This window comes from Aedes albopictus, chromosome 1, assembly GCF_035046485.1.
Source record: "Aedes albopictus strain Foshan chromosome 1, AalbF5, whole genome shotgun sequence".
Classification (NCBI taxonomy): domain Eukaryota; kingdom Metazoa; phylum Arthropoda; class Insecta; order Diptera; family Culicidae; genus Aedes; species Aedes albopictus.
The window spans coordinates 63,993,072-64,010,023 of record NC_085136.1 but is presented as its reverse complement, the minus strand read 5'-3'; the positions used below and the strand labels follow the sequence as shown (position 1 = coordinate 64,010,023).

Sequence of the window (16,952 nt, the reverse complement as noted above, 5' to 3'; positions counted from 1 at the left end):
TGGCCGGGCGCTGGAGGCCAGGGGCATCGGGCACGTGGAATTGCCCGGATGTTGGTCCGAAACGGAACGAGATGGTGGCGAGGACCGGCCGGAAAACGGCCTGCTGCGGCTAAGCGCCTGAGGTACACAGCAAAAAATAATGTAATCCGCCTCGATGTAATGGGACTGATGTAGCAGAAAACCGATGTAATCACTTTTTTCAGATGCACAATCACACCGATTTTGCGCACAATTACATCTGTCTCAACATTACGCAAAAAAACAATAACGATTTTCCTTTCCGTTGAGTTTGTGTAATATTCACATCGAGCAAATGTGAATATTACACAGAAACAGCTGCAACCAACTGGTTGTGACAACGTTGTGTACGATTACACAAAACCGATGTGATATCGCAAATGTTTGCGATGCAATATTAAGTCTCGCAACACTGCTGTCACCGGCCGCAGTCTCGCGATCAAGTAGCCATATTGTTTTTGTTTTATCTCAGAGTGGCTGCTGTTTTTTCTACTTTTGAGAGGTATTTTGGCAATTTTGGTAAGTTTATTGTACAAAACATATCTAATATAATCTTTTTGAACAAATTTACAGGTGGCGAAAAAGCATTCTCCTCCCGACGAGCGCAGGAATTGGAATCCAAGCGGATGATCACGGGGGGCAGTCCGGCTGTCACCCGGAAAGATTTCGCTTTCTCCTTTCAAATTAAGCGTTCCAGGTTCCAGTAAATCCCAAAGTTGCTCTCTTAGCCGATGATATCACAATACAGCAACTTCCGGACATTGCAAAAGTGTGCTCCGCTGGAGGAACCCTATCAAGCTGAGGAAGAAATGGTAAGTTGGGATTTGGTACCCGGTTGAGCGAAAATTAACACTCAATCATTGCTACTTTCAGAAAGAGCAACAAACAACGAGCCATCCGGGCCGGAATGTAAATGGTGAGAGCTGTCAGGAACAATGTTTTGAGAAGAGACAGTATCCCGTGTTGGCTGTCCGGCGGATAACAGAAGGGCTGGGAACTGGTGGCACAGGAGTACATCCGGCATGGACAGTTTGATCGAGTACGTTGGTGAGGCGATCAGCAATGAGAGACAGGCGTGAAGGTTACATCAAAAGTGGCCAAGAATGATGAGAACACTTTCCTCGACTGTTTCCTTACGGTGGATTCCGAGCTGACAATCGATACGTGTCCCAAGGAGAACCTCACGCGTTTCATCAATCACCCGTGCGAGTCAAACTGTCGGTCGGGTTGTTCGCAATCGAGGACATCAAATCGGTAAGTTAAATAGTTTTTTATTGTAGTGAATGAATTTTCTTTCTTATATGGTGATATGTCCTCTGAAATGTATATTTTAGAAGTGCATTTGCTATAAAACTAAATCAGTTAATTGTAACGAATTATGCGTTAATGCAGATAGCAGTGTATTTGACTTACGTCAAATAATTATAGCTAATAGCTGTCAATAAACAGACCGGCGACTGTCGGGTTCCTTTTGATTCCAGACACCGTACGAGTAAGACGTAAGTCTACTACAGCTCCGAAAGATATACCCGAGATATAGTGTGATAACCTCAAACCTCTAGTGAAACTCAAACCCCGTATCAAGTCCGCTCGCGTGTGTCCGCCCTTGCTGGTTTTCTCCTTTAGTGTAAAACACGAACATTACAATGGGAAGTTATTTGTGAATTTAAAATATATTTCCCTTATTACAGGTCGAGGAACTAACCTTCAAACATTTTCGGAAGCAAAAGTCCCGAGAAGAAGATCAGCCACTGCAACGCGAGAAAATATTCCGGCTTCATCGGGCAAAAGTGTCGTCCTCCGTCGGGCAAAAAGTCCAAAAGATCGAAAATCCTCCACAGCAGCGGACAAGAGGCGGAAAAGTGCCATTGAAAAGGCGTCGAAGGACAAAACGCCGGGAGGTAGCAAGAGCTAGAAGTAAACATCAGTGGTAATGGAATCGCTGAGGTCCTGTCGGGAGTGAAAGATCTGAACCGGATGTCCACCAGCCTTCGCTGCTGATACGTTGGCCGTAGGCGAGATAATGTAGGATGGAGAATGCTTCGAAAGGCGAGGTGCTTTGCAGGTAAATGGTGCAAGTCTGAGAGTGCAAGTCATTCCAAAGTGATTTTACCACTGGATTAAAATTGACCTACATAGGTAATACATAAATCGATACATTCACCATTTTCAGCGAGCAAGAGAGGTGGTGTTATTGCAATTGTGATGCATAATGCACTTTATGCTAATATGCAATATGCTAATTTACCATATAAATAATAAGCGTCAAGAAAAGACTATTATTTTTTATCTGGCCTAATCTCGGGCCTAACAACCCCTAGGACAAAGCCTATTCGTTCAGCTCAGTGTTCTATAATTTCCTAAGTTACATTGTTACATATGGTATGTGGGGGCAAGATGGGTCAGGGGGCAAGATGGGTCAGTACCGTTTTTAAGCGTACTGTATATTTTTTTTAATGTTTCAATAATTTTGCCAGATGACCAACGTGGATCCACAAAAAAGTGATATATTCATTTCGAATTTCTTTAAGTTCCTTGCACAGAAAAAAATAAAATGTTTTTTCGTTATACTCCTTATGCTATACATTCCATATAACTACGTGTAATGTGTAGGCGGGGCAAGATGGGTCACCCTTAATTTTCGGCAGGTTTGCATAGTATTTGAAAATGTTTTATTTTTCATTGAAAGTCTATTCATTGACATACATTATGGCGGCGATGAGAGCGCTGAAAATTTGTGTACATAATTTTAAAACTTTCATACAAAAAACATTGACTTTTAAAGTCCGTTTACGACTGCCTGAACAAAAATGTTCTAGTTCTTAGAATAAACTACCGATATGTTTCATCACTACCTTTATGTAATCTGTTTGTATTGAAGCTTAGACAAATAGAGAAAAAATAGAGAATATAGTATTTCTTGTTGGAGAAAAATCGAGTTTTCTGTTAGCTGACCCATCTTGCCCCCGTCAGATTGAGGTGGGGCAAGATGGGTCATGTTTTGAAAATTGTTTGTCAAGACACAGGTTTAAAACTTTATTACCTTTTTATCATCTTATATCATAGCTGACTAGTGTATTTGAGAGTCGTGGTAGAAAACAGAGAAATTCGCTTTGTATTTAGAAAGTTACAGGGATCCATTTCTTAGGTGACCCATCCTGCCCCCCCTTACCATACATATTAGCTTTCTCTTTTCCATGGTTGCTCTATAGCTCAGCTTCCGTTGAAATCGGTGTAGTGCACTGCCCATAACTGCATATTTGTAACATTTGCAGTTTTTGTCAATATTGAGTTAATAACGGGGATCATCTACAAATCATCAGTACTTTCGTCCTCCCAAACGAACTTTACAAGTTTGTTCTACAAAATGTGAAAAAAATACCAAGTCGTTTTGTCTCATTATCAAATATTCACGAATGTAACCGCATAACAGTCACACTGCGAATACACATTGGCCTCATAGCGTACCATCATTCATTTTTTGATCTATTTTTTTTTTAACTATTCACCCAGCATACAAGAAAAGCTGTAGAAGATTTCATTGCAAATGAATTAATTTAGAATTTTTGGCAATTTTTTGAAATTTCGATCCTTCCCAATACTAGCGCAAGTGGCAAACTCTGGGCTCCATTTTCTCCAATGCCTACTTTTGCCGAATGTGACTGTTATGCAGTTATGGGCAGGCTGCAGTGACCTGGGAGTTTCAAGAAAAATGCAGCGTTCACTCTGATCCATTGATGAAACACAAATTTCGTGTCACGCTCAACGGGAACCTTTGGAGTACGATTGGAAACAACCGCATCTTTAACTGCAGCATTTTCTCGGGAATTATTTCAGCCGTTTATCAGGAAATTCTCCAGGAATAAGTTCCACGGGATTCCCTTCTGGAGTTATGGGAATTTTCTCCAGCATCTTCCATTCCTCCGGGATTTTCACTTAGAATTCTCCGAGGAGTTTCACAGAAATTCTTCCAAGATTTGCCTGGGAATCAACCAGGACTTTCCCGACGATGCCTTTAGATGTTCCCCGGGAAATCCTTCCGACAATTCCCAAGAAATTCATTCAAGAGTTTCTTGGAAATCCCTTCCAGAAGGTACCCTGAATTTTCTTCAATGATTCCCCAAAAATTCTTCGTTTCCCGGGAATCCCTCCAGCAGTTATTCAGGAACTCCTTCAGCGGTTCACGGAAATTCATCCAGATCAGATAATCCCAATGAATTGTCTCAGCGGTTTCACTGGAATTCCTTTAGGAATACTACAAGGAGTTCCATGAGAATTCCTATAGAGGATCACCAATAATTCATTCAGAATTTGTGGTAGAATTCCTCTAGAATTTTCCTGAAGATGTATTCAAGAATTCTCTCAAAATGTCTCAATAGTTATTTCGGAAATTCCTAATAGTATTTCCCCAAATCCTGAAGCATTTATGTAAAATCCCTCCAGGATATTCCTCTATTTCTCCAGACGTTCCTCGGGTATTCCTCTAGGAGCTCCTTGGAGATTCCTCCAGGAGTTTATCGGGGATTTCTCCAGAAGTTCCTCTGGAATTCCTCCAGGAGTTCCCCGGAAATATATCCAGGTATTCCTCCACTATTTCCTCGGGAATTCTCCCAAGGGATTCCTTGCGAATTCCTCCAGCAGTTCCTCGGAAATTCCTCCAGGAGTTCATCGGGAATTCACCCGGAGTTCCTCCATGAGTTCCTCAGAAATTCCTCCAGCAGTTCCAATTTGCTCCAGGAATTCCTCGGAAATTCCTCCAGGAGTTTCCTGGAAATATTTCCAGGAGTTCCTCGGATATTCCTCCACTAGTTCCTCGAGAATTTCTCCAAGGAGTTCCTAGCAAACTCCTCCAGGACTTCCTAGGAAATTCCTCCTGGAATTTCTCGGAAATCCTTCCACGAGTTTCTCAGAAATTCCTCCAGAAGTTTTTCGGGAATATCATCAGGAGTACCTCGAGAATTTCTCCCGGAGTTCCCCGGAAATATCTGCAGGAGTTATTCGGGAATATCTCCAGAAGTTCCTCAGGAATTCTTTCTGGAGTTCCTCGAAAATTCCTTCAGGAGTTCCTTGGAAATTTCTCCGGGAGTTCCTCTGGAATTTCTCTAGAATTTCCTCGAGGATTCATCCATGAGTTCCTCGGGAATTCCTCTAAGAGCTCCTCGGAGATTCCTCCAGGAACTCCTCTGGGATTCCTCCTGAAGTTCCTCGGAAATTCCTCCAGGAGTTAATCGGGGATTTCTCCAGAAGTTTCTCTGGAATTCCTCCAGGAGTTCCTCGGAAATATCTCCAGGAGTTCCTTTGAAATTCCTTCAGGAGATCTTTGGGAATTCCTCCAGGAGTTCATCGGGAATTCTTCCAGGAGTTCCTCGGGAATTGCTCCTGAAGTTCCTCGGGGATTTCTCCTGGTGTTCCTCTGAATTCCTCCGGGAGTTCCTCCATTAGTTTCTCAGAAATTCCTCCAGCAGTTCCAAATTTCTCCAGGAGTTCCTCGGAAATTCCTCCAGGAGTTTCCTGGAAATATATCCAGGAGTTTCTCGGATATTCTTCCTTCCACTAATTCCTCGAGAATTTCTCCAGGAGTTCCTCAGAAATTCCTCCTGGAATTTCTCGGGAATCCTTCCACGAGTTTCTCAGAAATTCCTCCAGAAGTTTTTCGGAAATATCAGAAGTACCTCGAGAATTCCTCCAGGAGTTCCCCGGAAATATCTTCAGGAGTTCTTCGGGAATATCTCCAGAAGTTCCTCGGGAATTCTCTCTGGAGTTCCTCGGAAATTCCTCCAGGAGTTACTTGGAAATTTCTCCGCGAGTTCCTCAGGAATTTATCTAGAATTTCCTCGAGAATTCATCCATGAGTTCCTCGGGATTTCCTCTAGGAGCTCCTCGGATATTCCTTCAGGAACTCCTTGGGGATTTCTCTAGAAGTTCCTCTGGAATTCCTCCAGGAGTTCCCCGAAAATATCTCCAGGAGTCCTCGGATATTCCTCCACTATTTCCTCGGGGATTCTTCCAAGCGATTCCTCGCGAATTTCTCCAGGAGTTCCTCGGAAATTCCTTCAAGAGTTCCTCTGAAATTCCTCCAAGAGATCGTCGGGAATTCCTCCAGCAGTTCATCGGGAATTCTTCCAGGAGTTCCTCGGTAATTCCTCCTGAAGTTCCCCGAGAATTTCTCCTGGTGTTCCTCTGAATTCCTCCGGGAGTTCCTCAGAAATTCCTCCAGCAGTTCCAAATTGCTCCAGGAGTTCCTCGGAAATTCGCCCAGGACTTACTTACTTAGTTATTCCTCCAGGAGTTTCTTGGAAATATCTCCAGGAGTTCCTCGGATATCCCTCCACTACTTCCTCGATAATTTCTCCAAGGAGTTCCTCGCAAATTCCTCCAGGAATTCCTCGGAAATTCCTCCTGGAATTTCTCGAGAATCCTTCCACGAGTTTCTCAGAAATTCCTCCAGATTTTTTTCAGGAATATCATCAGAAGTACCTCGAGAATTCCTCCAGAAGTTCCCCGGAATTATCTGCAAATATATGCAGGGGTTCTTCGGCAATACCTCCAGGAGTTCCTCGAAAATTCCTTCAAGTTCCTCTGATATTCCTCCAACAGTTCATTGGAAATTCGTTTATCGGCAATTCCTTCTGAAATTCCTCGGAAATTCTTCCATCAGTTCCAAGATGTTCCAGGAGTTCTTCGGAAATTCCTTCTGGAGTTCTTCAAGAATTTCTTCAGGAGTTACTCGAGAATCGCTCCAGGAGCTCATCAAGGATTCCTTCAGGAGTTCCTCGGGAATTTCTCCAGGAGCTCCATAAAAATATCAGCAGTTCTTCGGGAATATCTCCAGGAGTTCCTTGGGAATTCCTCCAGGAGATCCTTGAAAATGTCTCCGGGAGCTCCTCAGGAATTTCTCAAGAATTTTCTCGAGAACTCCTCTGAAGTTCCTCAAGAATGTATCTAGAATTTCCTCGAGGATTCATCCAGGAGTTCCCGGGATTTTTTTTCTCCAGGAGTTCCTCGAAAATTCCTCCAAGAGTTCCTCTTAAATTCCTCCAACAGTTCATTGGGAATTCGTTCCTCGGCAATGCCTTCTGAAGTTCCTCGGGAATTTATCCTGGTGTTCCTCTGAATTCCTCTAGGAGTTCCTCAGAAATTCCTACAGCAGTTCCAAGTTGCTCCCAGTGTTCCTCTGAAGTTCCTCGGGAATTCCTCCTGGAGTTCCTCGGGAATTCCTCGGGAATGCCTTCAAGAGTTCCTTTGAAATTCCTCCAAGAGATCGTCGGGAATTCCTCCAGCAGTTCATCGGGAATTCTTCCAGGAGTTCCTCGATAATTCCTCCTGAAGTTCCCCAAGAATTTCTCCTGGTGTTCCTCTGAATTCCTCCGGGAGTTCCTCAGAAATTCCTCCAGCAGTTTCAAATTGCTCCAGGAGTTCCTCGGAAATTCCTCCGGGACTTACTTAGTTATTCCTCCAGGAGTTTCTTGGAAATATCTCCAGGAGTTCCTCGGATATTCCTCCACTACTTCCTCGATAATTTCTCCAAGGAGTTCCTCGCAAATTCCTCCAGGAATTCCTCGGAAATTCCTCCTGGAATTTCTCGAGAATCCTTCCACGAGTTTCTCAGAAATTCCTCCAGATTTTTTCGGGAATATCATCAGAAGTACCTCGAGAATTCCTCCAGGAGTTCCCCGGAAATATCTGCAAATATCTGCAGGAGTTCTTCGGGAATACCTCAAGGAGTTCCTCAAAAATTCCTCCAAGAGTTCCTCTGATATTCCTCCAACAGTGCATTGGGAATTCGATCATCGGCAATTCCTTCTGAAGTTCATCGGAAATTCTTCCATCAGTTCCAAGATGTTCCAGGAGTTCCTCGGAAATTCCTTCTGGAGTTCCTCCAGAATTGCTTGAGGAGTTACTCGAGAATTGCTCCAGGAGCTCATCAAGGATTCATTCAGGAGTTCCTCGGGATTTTCTCCAGGAGCTCCCCAAAAATATCAGCAGTTCTACGGGAATTCGTCCAGGAGATCCTTGAAAATTTCTCCGGGAGCTCCCCAGGATTTTCTCAAGAATTTTCTCGAGGATTCATTTAGGAGTTCCTAGGAATTTTTCACCAAGTGTTTTTCGGGAACTCCTCTGAAGTTCCTCAAGAATGTATCTAGAATTTCCTCGAGGATTCATCCAGGAGTTCCCGGGATTTTTTTTTCTCCAGGAGTTCCTTGGAAATTCCTCCAACAGTTCATTGGGAATTCGTTCCCCGGCAATTCCTTCTGAAGTTCCTCGGGAATTTCTCCTGGTGATCCTCTGAATTCCTCTAGGAGTTCATCAGAAATTCCTACAGCAGTTCCAAGTTGCTCCCAGTGTTCCTCTGAAGTTCCTTGGGAATTCCTCCTGGAGTTCCTCGGGAATTGCTTCAGGAGTTCGTCAGGAATTGCTCCAGAAGCTCCACGGGGATTCCTCTAGGGAGCTCCCCAGAAATATCTGCAGCAGTTCTTCGGGAATATCTCCAGAAGTTCCTCGCGAATTCCTCCTGGAGTTCCTTGAAAATTTTTCCAGGAGCTCCTCACGAATTTCTCAAGAATTTCCTCGAGGATTCATCTAGGAGTTCCTAGGAATTTTTCATCAAGAGTTCCTCTGAAATTCCTCCAGGAGTTCCTCGGGAATTCTTCCTGAATTTCTTTGGGATCTTCTGAATCCCTCAAGGAGTTCCTCGGGAATTCCTCCAAGAGTTCCTCGGGAATTTCTCTAAGAGTTCCTCGGGAATTCTTCCTGAAGTTCTTTGGGAATTCCTCTTGGTGTTCCTCTGAATTCCTCAAGGAGTTCCTCGGGAATTCCTTCAAGAATTCCTCGGGAATTCCTCTAGGAGTTCCTCGGGAATTCTTCCAGGAGTTCCTCAGGAATTCCTCCAAGAGCTTTCTGTAATTCCTCCAAGAGTTCCTCGGGAATTATTTCAGGAGTTCCTCGGGAATTCCTCCTGAAGTTCCTCGGAAATTTAACCAGGAGTTCCTCTGAAATTCCTCCTAGAGTTCTTTGGGAATTCGTTCCTCGGCAATTCCTTCTGAAGTTCCTCGGGAATTTTTCTTGGTGTTCCTCTGAATTCCTCCAGGAGTTCCTCAGAAATTTTTCTATCAGTTCCAAGTTGCTCCAAGAGTTCCCCTGAAATTCCTCTAGGAGTTCCTCGGGAATTCCTCTAAGAGTTCCTCGGGAATTCCTCTAGGAGTTCCTCCGAAACTGCTTCAGGAGTTCCTCAGGAATTGCTCCAAAAGCTCCTCGGGGAATCCTCCAGAAGTTTTTCGGGAATATCATCAGAAGTACCTCGAGAATTCCTCCAGGAGTTCCCCGGAAATATCTGCAGGAGTTCTTCGGGAATATCTCCAGAAGTTCCTCGGGAATTCTTTCTGGAGTTTCTCGGAAATTCCTCCAGGAGTTCCTTAGAAATTTCTCCGGGAGTTCCTCAGGAATTTCTGTAGAATTTCCTCTAGGATTTTTCCATAAGTTCCTCGGGAATTCCTTCAGGAGCTCCTCGGAGATTCCTCCTGGAGTTCCTCGGATATTCCTTCAGGAGTTCCTCGGGAATTCTTACTGAATTTCCTCTTGGTGTTCTTTTGAATCCCTCCAAGAGTTCCTCGGGAATTTTCATAAGAGATCCTCGGGCATTCCTCTAGGAGTTCCTCGGGAGTTCCTCCAGGAGTTCCTCGAAAATTCCTCTAGGAGTTCCTCGGGAATTCCTCCTGAAGTTCATCCGAAATTGCTTCAAGAGTTCCTCAGGAATTGCTCCAGAAGCTCCTCGGGGATTCTTCCAGAAGTTTTTCTGGAATATCATCAGAAGTACCTCGAGAATTCCTTCAGGAGTTCCCCGGAAATATCAACAGGAGTTCTTCGGGAATATCTCCAGAAGTTACTCGGGAATTCTTCCTCGGAAATTCCTCCAGGAGTTCCTTGGAAATTTATCCGGGAGTTCCTCAAGAATTTCTCTAGAATTTCCTCGAGGATTCATTCATGAGTTCCTCGGGAATTCCTCTAGGAGCTCCTCGGAGATTCCTCCTGAAGTTCCTCGGGAATTCCTCCAGGAGTTTATCGGGGATTTTTCCAAAAGTTCCTGTGGAATTCCTCCAGGAGTCCCTCGGAAATATCTCCAGGAGTTCCTCGGATATTCCTCCGCTATTTCCTCGGGAATTCTTCCAAGGGATTTCTCGGGAATTCCTTCAGGAGTTCCTCGGGAATTTCTTCAGGAGTTCCTCGGGAATTCCTTCAGGAGTTCCTCGGGAATTCCTTCAGGAGTTCCTCGGGAATTCCTTCAGGAGTTCCTCGGGAATTCCTTCAGGAGTTCCTCGGGAATTCCTTCAGGAGTTCCTCGGGAATTCCTTCAGGAGTTCCTCGGGAATTCCTTCAGGAGTTCCTCGGGAATTCCTTCAGGAGTTCCTCGGGAATTCCTTCAGGAGTTCCTCGGGAATTCCTTCAGGAGTTCCTCGGGAATTCCTTCAGGAGTTCCTCGGGAATTCCTTCAGGAGTTCCTCGGGAATTCCTTCAGGAGTTCCTCGGGAATTCCTTCAGGAGTTCCTCGGGAATTCCTTCAGGAGTTCCTCGGGAATTCATTCAGGAGTTCCTCGGGAATTCCTTCAGGAGTTCCTCGGGAATTCCTTCAGGAGTTCCTCGGGAATTCCTTCAGGAGTTCCTCGGGAATTCCTTCAGGAGTTCCTCGGGAATTCCTTCAGGAGTTCCTCGGGAATATCTTCAGGAGTTCCTCGGGAATTCCTTCAGGAGTTCCTCGGGAATTCCTTCAGGAGTTCCTCGGGAATTCCTTCAGGAGTTCCTCGGAAATTCCTTCAGGAGTTCCTCGGGAATTCCTTCAGGAGTTCCTCGGGAATTCCTTCAGGAGTTCCTCGGGAATTCCTTCAGGAGTTCCTCGGGAATTCCTTCAGGAGTTCCTCGGGAATTCCTTCAGAAGTTCCTCTGGAATTCCTTCAGGAGTTTCTCGGGAATTCCTTCAGGAGTTCCTCGGGAATTCCTTCAGGAGTTCCTCGGGAATTCCTTCAGGAGTTCCTCGGGAATTCCTTCAGGAGTTCCTCGGGAATTCCTTCAGGAGTTCCTCGGGAATTCCTTCAGGAGTTCCTCGGGAATTCCTTCAGGAGTTCCTCGGGAATTCCTTCAGGAGTTCCTCGGGAATTCCTTCAGGAGTTCCTCGAAAATTCCTTCAGGAGTTCCTCGGGAATTCCTTCAGGAGTTCCTCGGGAATTCCTTCAGGAGTTCCTCGGGAATTCCTTCAGGAGTTCCTCGGGAATTCCTTCAGGAGTTCCTCGGGAATTCCTTCAGGAGTTCCTCGGGAATTCCTTCAGGAGTTCCTCGGGAATTCCTTCAGGAGTTCCTCGGGAATTCCTTCAGGAGTTCCTCGGGAATTCCTTCAGGAGTTCCTCGGGAATTCCTTCAGGAGTTCCTCGGGAATTCCTTCAGGAGTTCCTCGGGAATTCCTTCAGGAGTTCCCCGGGAATTCCTTCAGGAGTTACTCGGGAATTCCTTCAGGAGTTCCTCGGGAATTCCTTCAGGAATTCCTTCAGGAGTTCCTTGGGAATTCCTTCAGGAGTTCCTTGGGAATTCCTTCAGGAGTTCCTCGGGAATTCCTTCAGGAGTTCCTCGGAAATTCCTTCAGGAGTTCCTCGGGAATTCCTTCAGGAGTTCCTCGGGAATTCCTTCAGGAGTTCCTCGGGAATTCCTTCAGGAGTTCCTCGGGAATTCCTTCAGGAGTTCCTCGGGAATTCCTTCAGGAGTTCCTCGGGAATTCCTTCAGGAGTTCCTCGGGAATTCCTTCAGGAGTTCCTCGGGAATTCCTTCAGGAGTTCCTCGGGAATTCCTTCAGGAGTTCCTCGGGAATTCCTTCAGGAGTTCCTCGGGAATTCCTTCAGGAGTTCCTCGGGAATTCCTTCAGGAGTTCCTCGGGAATTCCTTCAGGAGTTCCTCGGGAATTCCTTCAGGAGTTCCTCGGGAATTCATTCAGGAGTTCCTCGGGAATTCCTTCAGGAGTTCCTCGGGAATTCCTTCAGGAGTTCCTCGGGAATTCCTTCAGGAGTTCCTCGGGAATTCCTTCAGGAGTTCCTCGGGAATTCCTTCAGGAGTTCCTCGGGAATATCTTCAGGAGTTCCTCGGGAATTCCTTCAGGAGTTCCTCGGGAATTCCTTCAGGAGTTCCTCGGGAATTCCTTCAGGAGTTCCTCGGAAATTCCTTCAGGAGTTCCTCGGGAATTCCTTCAGGAGTTCCTCGGGAATTCCTTCAGGAGTTCCTCGGGAATTCCTTCAGGAGTTCCTCGGGAATTCCTTCAGGAGTTCCTCGGGAATTCCTTCAGGAGTTCCTCTGGAATTCCTTCAGGAGTTTCTCGGGAATTCCTTCAGGAGTTCCTCGGGAATTCCTTCAGGAGTTCCTCGGGAATTCCTTCAGGAGTTCCTCGGGAATTCCTTCAGGAGTTCCTCGGGAATTCCTTCAGGAGTTCCTCGGGAATTCCTTCAGGAGTTCCTCGGGAATTCCTTCAGGAGTTCCTCGGGAATTCCTTCAGGAGTTCCTCGGGAATTCCTTCAGGAGTTCCTCGAAAATTCCTTCAGGAGTTCCTCGGGAATTCCTTCAGGAGTTCCTCGGGAATTCCTTCAGGAGTTCCTCGGGAATTCCTTCAGGAGTTCCTCGGGAATTCCTTCAGGAGTTCCTCGGGAATTCCTTCAGGAGTTCCTCGGGAATTCCTTCAGGAGTTCCTCGGGAATTCCTTCAGGAGTTCCTCGGGAATTCCTTCAGGAGTTCCTCGGGAATTCCTTCAGGAGTTCCTCGGGAATTCCTTCAGGAGTTCCTCGGGAATTCCTTCAGGAGTTCCTCGGGAATTCCTTCAGGAGTTCCCCGGGAATTCCTTCAGGAGTTACTCGGGAATTCCTTCAGGAGTTCCTCGGGAATTCCTTCAGGAATTCCTTCAGGAGTTCCTTGGGAATTCCTTCAGGAGTTCCTTGGGAATTCCTTCAGGAGTTCCTCGGGAATTCCTTCAGGAGTTCCTCGGGAATTCCTTCAGGAGTTCCTCGGGAATTCCTTCAGGAGTTCCTCGGGAATTCCTTCAGGAGTTCCTCGGGAATTCCAGGAGTACCTCAGAAATTTCTCCAGCAGTTCCTCAGGAATATCTCCATAAGTTCCTTGAGAATTGCTCCAGAAGCTCCTCGGGGATTTCTTAAGGAATTCCTCGGAAATTCCTCCAAGAATTTCTTGGAAATTCCTTCAGGAGTTCCTCGGGGATTTCTTCTGAAGTTCCTCGGGAATTGATTCAGGAGTTCCTCAGGAGGCACTACTTTAGGAATTTCCGAGGAATTCCTGGAGTAATTTCAGAGGAACTTATGGTGAAAAAATCCTAGGAACTCCTGGATGAATGTTCGAGATGAAATTCTTGAGAAATACCTAAGGAGCTCCCGTAGAAATTTTCAAGGAACTCCTGGAGGAATTCACAAGGAACTTCTGGAGATATTCCCGAAGAACTCCTGCAGATATATTTGGGGAGCTCCTGGAGAATTTCCGAGGAATCCCTAGAGGAATCCCCGAGGAACTCCTGGAGAAATTCCTAGGGAACTCCTGATGGAATATCCTTGAAACTCCTGGATGAATTACCGCGGAACTCCTGGGAATACTGCCGTAGAATTCCCAAGAAAAACTGGACGCATTTCCGAGGAGCTACTGGAGGAATTTTTCGGGGATCTCGTAGAGAAATTTTCGAGGAACTCTCGAGTAACTTGAGGAGGAACTCCTGGAGATATTCTCGAGGAACTCTTGAAAGAATTCCCGAGAAAATCCTAAGGTAACTCCCGAGAAATTTCCGAGGAACCCCTGAAGAAATTCCCTAAAAACTCCTTGAGGAATTTCCGAGGAGCTCTTGAACGAATTCCAGTGGAACTGCTGGAGAAGCTCCCCAGGAACTCCTGAAGAAATTCCCGAGGTACTCCTGGTGGAATTTCCGAGCAACAGTTTCTCGGAACTCCGAGGCACTCCTGGAGACATTCTTGAGTAACTCCTGCAAGAATTTACAAGAAATTTCTGCAACAACTCCCGATGAACACCTGCAGGAATTGCCGAAGAACTCCTGGAGGATTTCCCGAAGTCCTGCAGGACTTCCTGGATGAACTCATGCATATATTCCCGGGAAAGGAATAGCCTTAGAACTCCAGGATTAATCCCTGAATAACTTCTGGACGAATTCCTGAGGAGCTCTTGGAGAAATTCTCCGAGAAATTACCGAGGAACCCCTGGAGAAATTCCCGAGGAACTCCTGGGAAATTTCCCGGGGAACTTCTGAAGGAATATCCTTGAAACTCCTGGATGAATTACCGAGGAACTCCTGGATATACTACCGAGGAGTTCCTGGAGGTATTCCCGAGGAACTCCCGAGCAACTCCTGGAGGAATTCCCGAGGAACTCCTGGAAGAATTCCCGCGGAACTCGTGCAGGACTTCCCGAAGAACTACTTGAGGAATTCCCGAAGACCTCCTACATAAATATCCGAGGAAGGAATAATCTTGGAATTCTTGGATGAATCAGCGAAGAGCTCTGGGAAGTGCTCCTAGAAAAATAGGACCAATTGGTAAACTATACTAGATTTGTAGTAATGAGCTAAATTTTAGTATGGTGAGAAGGTAAATTCTTCGTTTCTGCAATGAAATGGCGCAAAAAGTGTGGGTAATTATGATTCCTTGCCTAATTTAATGCTCTTTGAGCATATTGAGCAACAACTGGCACGATTGATTTCCTAGCAAAACAGGCACCGAGATTACACTAGGAAAACATCTTTCTTTTGCTTTGACTAATTTCTACAAAATTAGCTATTCATTCCGAATTTAATCAAACAATTATTAATGCTAATGATTACTAATGAATATTTGTATATTTCAGAATGACGACGCCGCTGTCTTCAAGCGGTACTTTATTCACCACTGCCGTCAGAATGGTCGCCCTAGCTACTTTGTGCCCGCAGAACCAACTTGAATTATTATATAATAATCATTATTATAAGTTAATTAAATTTTATAAAAAAAATTCTACAATACAAATAAAATTTCCCTCTATAATATACTTTTTCTGATTTTCCTCCTGAATGGCTGATTAAATTGTATTTGATCCTATTTCGACTTAAATTTTGTGTATCTTAAAAAACCTAGGGCGCTGTCCATAAACTACGTAGACTTTTTTTGGGTCATCTCAGACCCCCCCCTCCCCCCTCGTAGACTTTTGTCCATACAAAAATTTCGAAATTTGTATGGAGCGTAGACTTTGGCCAGACCCCCCCCCCCTCCCCCCTTAGAGTCTACGTAGTTTATGGACAGGCCCTAGTGGTTTTTCAGCTACACAAATTTTTTCGTCGAAAAAAGATGAAATTCAATTTAATCATCCATTCAGGAGAATTGGCAAGCGTTTACATCGTTTCCTTAGGTACATTGCAAGGATTACATCGTACCGTGTACGTCGAATAAATTACATCGCAATAATTACATCGGATCTGTTTATTACATCAACAGCCGTCGAGTACATCGGGCTGTGTAATATTAATCAATCGATGTAACGACCTGGTTGCAGCGATTTCGATGTAATATTCAACAACTTTTTTTGCTGTGTACGACGATTGCTTGGGACTCTGTCCCGATCGCCCGTCGGTGTACACTGACCACTGGAGCAGCTGGTCGTGATTGCTGGTCACGAGATTTAGGAGGGCACCGAAATATGACGCCTGACAAAATCCTGAATCCGTTCTCGATCGTGGTTCAAGGGTCGTCACGGGTATCCAGCCGATTATCTAAATCGTCGGGAAATCAACTCGATTTGGCAGGTCACACAAAACATCTATTTGCTTAAAACGTGGCGGATTATCACCTCAATTTTTATTGCTTCTCTCATATAAGTGTTAGGCGATTTTGATCAATTGTTTTGCTAATTTCTAATTTTCAATTGAGCGATAATATAGCTGCCTTTTGAAAACAAGACATGTTTCAAAAGTCGTGTTCGCACCCCTCTACATCTCACAGGACCATTCCCTATTAAAACAAACAAAGTACAGCATAACATGAGCAGTAAAACACAAAACAAATTTAGCATCTGGAGGTTTTTGATGGCTAAAAATGTCCATAATCCAGTACTTCCCAAACTGTGCGCCGCGGCGCCCTGGTGCGCCGTGAACCTTTCTCAGGTGCGCCGCAGGATCTACAGCCGATACAAAAAGAACAAACTCAAAACGCGAAACTTCTATCCCAAGTCCTGTCCTGTTGTTTTTTTTAATTAGTAAAACTTGTGTCACTTCCAAGGATCCGTATATTCGCATCATTCCATTCATATTCACTCCTCTTCGCTGAAGCAAATCGAGAAAGATGCAGCAAACAAGTTGTCGTGATCAAACACACTGGTGAGGGGAGTGGGATGCGATGCGTAAGTTGCTTGACGTTGCTATTCGATGCTGTTCGTTCGCAGTTTGGATCGGTAGCGAATGAAGAATGGTGAATGGTGAAGAATGACGAAGAGCGATCGAAGCGGCTATTATCATAATTAGATGAGAAATTCTGCATGAAATGCATACATTTTTAGTGCATTGTTGTTGAAATGCTAGATTAGCAAAGAAAATAATAAATATTATTCGAAAACATGAACAAAACGTATGCACAATGGGCCTTTTCATTTGACGTCTTAAATCAGCTGTTTTTTCGGGTCTTTGACAGTTCTTCTATGAAAATGACAGTTCAGCGTTTGCGCCTTTGTTCTGCAGTTGTAAACAGTGGCATACACGGACCTGTCAACTGAAAAGGCCTATATCACTCACGAATCGCATCGCCGGTTGATCGCTTGCGATGCGAGTGAGGTGCCGGCCAGAGTGAACGCGGCACGCGGCGCGACGCGAAAATTGGCACGCAAAGGAATAACAATCAATAATATGGAGCTGTCAAATCGTATGGGAAATCCGC

General features: G+C 45.0%; 1 long non-coding RNA gene across 1 annotated transcript; it reads left to right on the top strand.

The window, feature by feature from the left end:
* The first annotated feature begins 225 nt into the window (after window positions 1–225).
* LOC134285040 (uncharacterized) lies at window positions 226–15,060 on the top strand. Its single transcript, XR_009996105.1, has 5 exons — window positions 226–520; window positions 592–830; window positions 892–1,272; window positions 1,710–2,083; window positions 14,899–15,060. It is a non-coding gene; the product is annotated as an uncharacterized LOC134285040 (long non-coding RNA).
* Window positions 15,061–16,952: the final 1,892 nt, after the last annotated feature.